We start from the raw sequence: 5,650 nt of genomic DNA on the forward strand, positions 1-5,650 counted from the left end.
GATCTTTGTCTAGTTTGGTCCCTGCTTTACCTCCTGTGTCGAAAACAGTGCCTAGTACATAGGAGGTGCACAATTACTCACTGAATGAACGAATGAGATTCATAGCGAGGAATAAATAAGATAAACCATATAATGGTTTTGTTGAACATCTAGGATCAGTGGGTACTCATTATATAATTCCTTTCCTTTACAAAGCAAGTCAATCATTTCATGTAAATCTCACAAGGGCCCTTGAAGGCAGAAACCTTATTATTTTTAACATATTTATTGAGACATAAATAACATATAGAATTGATGCTTTTGAGTTGTGATCCTGAGAGTCCCTTGGACAGAAAGGAGATCAAACCAGTCAGTCCTAAAGGAAATCAGCCCTAAATATTCATTGGAAGAACTGTTGCTGAAGCTCCAATACTTTGGCCACCTGATGCAAAGAGCTGACTCATTGGAAAAGACCCTGATGCTGGAAAAGACTAAAGGCAAAAGGAGAAGGGGGCAGCAGAGGATGAGATGGTTAGACCGCATCACTGACTCAATGGACCCGAATTTGAGCAAACTCCAGGAAATAGTGGAGGACAGAGGAGCCTGGCTTGCTACTGTCCATGAGAATGCAGTCAATCATGACTTAGTGATTGAACAACAACAACAAAAATAACAGTGGTAAAGAACCCACCTGCCCATACAGGAGACATGAGAGATGTGGGTTTGATGCCTGGGTTGAGAATATCCCCTGGAGGAGGGCATGGCAACCCACTCCAGTATTCTTGCCTGGAGAATCCCATGGACAGAGGAGCCTGGGAGGCCACAGTCCATAGGATCACAAGGAGTCAAACATGACTGAATCGATGCAGCACATAAAGTGTACCCATTTAAAATACACAATTCAATAGTTTTTAAAGTATTTACAGAGTTGTGCAAGTATCACCCCCATTAATTTTAGAAAAATTTCATTGCCACCAAAAAGAAGCCGTGTACCATGAACAATCAACTCCCCATTTTCCCCAGATCTGCCCCCTCCCCACTCATGGGCCTAGGCAAACACAACTTTCTTTCTCTATAGATTAGCCTAATCTTCACCTTTCATGTAAACGGAATCACACAGTACGTGGCCTTTTGTGCCTGGCTTCTTTTACTTAGCATTGTATTTTCAAGGCTCATTCACGTTGCAGCACATAGCAGAACTATATTCCCAATAATGCTTCCTGTGTATGGCTTTGCCACATTTTGTCTGAGGAACCTTATTATTATTGATTATTATTTATTCAACAAATATTTACCAAGCGTCTACTATGTCCCAGGTACTGCTGTAGATTTTTGGAAATCATCAGTAAATGGAAAAGAAGATCCTTCTCTCTAGGAGCTTATACCCTAGTAGGGTGAGAGAGACAAAAAGAACTGATATCAAAGAGCATAAATTCCATGATGTGTTAGGAGGTGACAGTGCTATGGGGGAAATGGCAGAACAGGAGAGATTAGGAAGACAGGGAGGATGTGATTTTAAATAGAGTGGTCAGGTGAAACCTCAGGAGAGGCTAAAACAGAGCATTTGAACAGACTTGAAGGAGCTGTGTGTGTTAACTGAGGGGTTATCTGCAGCAAAAGCCTTCCAGCTGGAGGAAATAGTGAGCATAAAGGTGTGGCTGTGAAGGAGGCTGGTGTTCAGGGTGAAGACAGAAGAAGCGGGGGCCATAGACGGGGGGAATCTGGTAGGTCAGTGAGTGAGGTTGGAAAGCCACGGCAGGTACAGTCTGCCTTGCATTTTAGAAGGCTCAGTCTGGCTGCAGTATGGAGAAAAAACTACAGTGGGGTGAGGATGGGAGCAGCCAGAGCTGGAAAGAGCCAATGTAGGAATCCGAGCGAGAGAGCATGAGGATTAGGACCAGATGGTAGCAGCGGAGGTGGTGAGAAATGGAGGCGTGCCAGATGTATTTTGCAGGAAGAGCCAGAAGGATCCCTGACAGTTTTTTCCTGCAGGGTTTGGCGAGCAGTGAAACCAAAAGTCAGAGGCCTAGCAAGGTGTCGTGCAGCTGGTCAGAGGGTAGAGGAGTGGAGGATGGAGCTGGGCTGGCCAGAAGTTTCCCAGGTCTAGGGCAGAGTGGGAGAAAGGCTTCTGGGGCAGAAGTCACAAACCAGCCACAAGGTAGCTGGGCACTGATTTGATCAATGACTTTTTTTCCTCTTCCCCTGAGTTCCCCTACGATGGCCTTTTAATTGGGTCTATTTGTTCCAAGACCATGGGCTCAGCAGACGCCAGTATTTGCCTGTTATTAAGCAGATTAGGAAATGGCACTGGGTCCTGGGCAGCCAGAAATGTCAGGGCGGCGGCACGGGGTCTCTGAGGAGTGACTGCAGGCCCTTGATGCGCTGAGAACACGCCCGGCAGCTTGCCTCTGTCCGCACACCCCTCAGTGTGCAGCTTCCCTGCCCCTGCCCTGCTTACCTGGTAAACGCCTCCTCCTCCTCCTCCAAGCCTTGTGGACTGCCATCCCTGCCCTCACTGGCTCATCTCTCTGGGCAGAGACCTCACATGTGTGCCAAGGAGGGATGACTCCGACAGAGGACACACGTGGTCCACGTCGGGGCTGTCAGGAAAGGGGTCACACGCAACACCCACGCAGCAGGGACGTCACAGTCCTGCTGAAGTGAAAGAGACTTTTCCCTTTCCCCCAGTTCTTGCTCGGGAGGAGTGGTGGGGGTGGCCTGGGGAGGAGGGGCAGGGAAAGAAGGAGGAGAGGAATTAGTGTTAAATTCACAAAACGAAAACAAGCTGGAAACTAAACTCGACTGGACAAAAAACTGTCCCATGGCAATAACAAATTCAGGCTGTTAAAAAAAATTGGTTACTTCTATTTTAGACTTTATCTACTGATTTCCTCTGTGAAGTTCTCTTCCCTCATCCTCCCATTGAAATTTTGGGATAAATTAATACTCAGTGCTTACATTTTTATGACTTTGAAAGTATTGTTCGAAGTTAACATCTAATCAGTTCAGTTCAGTCCCTCAGCTGTGTCCGACTCTTTGTGACCCCATGAATTGCAACATACCAGGCCTTCCTGTCTACACCAACTTCTGGGGTTTACTCAAACTCATAATAAAAAAAAAAAGTCCATTGAGTCAGTGATGCCATCCAGCCATCTCATCCTCTGTTGTCCCTTTCTCCTCCTGCCCCCAATCCCTCCCAGCATCAGAGTCTTTTCCAATGAGTCAACTCTTTGCATGAAGTGGCCAAAGTATTGGAGTTTCCAATGAACACCCAGGACTGATCTCCTTTAGAATGTTAATACTAACTAAAATATTAATTTAGTTAATATCTAATAGCGTTCCATGATTACATTTTCTTTCTTGCCTAACTTTCTGATTTTCCTGGAATTAATAATTGCCACACTCTACACAGCTAAGAGGGACATGTTCTAAGGACAAAGAGAATTATAAAGAAATCTTAAACAGCGTTGGTTATCATATCGTGAGTGGCTGTTGAAACGTGGCTCATCTGAATTGAGATGTGCTGCAAGTGTAAAACACACACTGGATTTTGAAGACTTGGTACAATAAAGAGGCAAAATATCTCATTGATTTTTCATATTGGTTACATGTTGCAATGATAATAAAGTTAATGTTACTAAAGTCAATTTCACTTATTTCTGATTACTTTTTAAATGTAGTTACTTGAAAATGTTAAACTACACCTGTGCCTTGAATTACATTTCCATTGGACAGGTCTAGACAGTTATCAATGGCCATGAGTGCCCCACAAATAGTCTCATAGTACCTGAACCCACTGACCAGTATTAGCATCACAAAAAAGAGAAGGCGATCAGTCATTATGTCTTGCTAATGTGGTGCAATAGGAAGTACAGACCACCACATGTGAATTCCTACTAAAAAAAAATTGATCCTGAATCTGATCAAACTGATTTAGCTATCAGTTTTCAGGAAATACAGGGTACAGAAGAACATGTTAAATGACAGTTTGGGGATGCAATTAGCCAGATCCAGAATTTGAGGACTTCTACAGAATAAAAGGGGATGACAGAGGATGAGATGGCTGGATGGCATCACGGACTCGTTGGACGTGAGTTTGAGTGAACTCAGGGAGTTGGTGATGGACAGGGAGGCCTGGTGTGCTGCGAATCATAGGTTTGCAAAGAGTCGGACACGACTGAGCGACTGAACTGAACTGAACTGAACAGAATAAATGACCTACTTCTTTACTTTAAAAATGGGGGAAAACGGCAGACAAGTAAACATAGGAATCAAATTGGAGCTAAGGTCTCGTCTCTACTCACTGCTACAAAAGTGTGGGTCCCAAATCCCTAAATGCCCAGAAGCTATTTGTCTCGAAGGGGCAGAAAATCAGAAACAGAGAAGAGACTGTACCACATTTTGTTTTTTCCCACTCTTCTATGCTGAACCCCTCCCCCAAAATATGTTGAAGTCCTAACACCCAGTAGCTCAGAATGGTACTTAATGGAGAAAGGATCTTTAAAGAAACAGTTAAGGTAAAATGAGGTCACTGAGATGCCCCTAATCTAGTATGACTGGTATCCTTACAAGGAAAGATATTCCGATACAGACACACACAGAGGGAGGGTGGTATGGAAACACAGGAAGAAAATGGGCATCTGCAGGCCAAGGACCCAATCCTGCTGTCACCGTGACCTTGGACTTCAAGCCTCCGTATCGGTAGGGAACTCATTTCTGAAGTTTAAGCCACCCAACCTGTGGTACTTTGTTAGAGCAGCCCTAGCAAACCTCTTATTGTGGATGTGGGAATCATCCCATTTTTTAGAGTTTGATAGGGAGATGCATTTTCTTTGCACGTATCTCCCCATATGGGAATGCCTGTTGACGTGACTTTACTTAGGGCCTGAACTTACCCTTGCTGGGTTAACTAGTTGTCACCATGGTGGAGAACCTGGCCCTGATTACTCTACCCAAGTTCTTACCTTTATACCCCATAGCTGTGTTTTCTCTTCAATACAGTGCTTCATGGATTTCTGTTGTCATTGATCTTGATGACTTCTGTGTCAAAGAACATCATCTCCTGTGTTGGGTGAATGACTCAGCTAACTTACTTTCTTCTTCATTATCATCTCTATATACAATATGTTGATGATAATAATAATAATAGCCTATGACTGCTTTGTGGCTATTTGTAATCCATGATTATATAAGGCACCACATCTCAGGGCTTCCCAGGTGGCTCAGTGGTAAAGAATCCACCTGCCAATGCAGAAGACACAGGAGACGCAGGTTTGATCCCTGGGTCAGGAAGATCTCCTGGAGGAGGAAACAGCAACCCACTCCAGTGTTCTTGCCTAGAAAATCCCATGGACAGAGGAGCCTGGTGGGCTACAGTTCATAGGGTTGCCAAGAGTCAGATACAACTAAATGATTGAGCACGCACACACCACATCTCATCAGATGTGTTCAGAGTTGAGGTTTGGCTTTGTGCAAGCACACGTGTGTATGTGTGCAACTATGAGATGGAATTTGTTAGAGCCACTGCCCGCACAGGGCAAAAGCTTAAGCCAACCTTCTGCAAGGTCAGTGTTACCAGCCACTATCTATATGACAGCTTCTTAACATCTTGTACCAGCACCTATGTCAATAAGGACGTGGTGTTTTCCATTGAAGTCGACTTTGCTATCAA

This window comes from Bison bison, unplaced genomic scaffold (genome assembly GCF_000754665.1).
Source record: "Bison bison bison isolate TAMUID 2011002044 unplaced genomic scaffold, Bison_UMD1.0 scf7180017864284, whole genome shotgun sequence".
Classification (NCBI taxonomy): domain Eukaryota; kingdom Metazoa; phylum Chordata; class Mammalia; order Artiodactyla; family Bovidae; genus Bison; species Bison bison.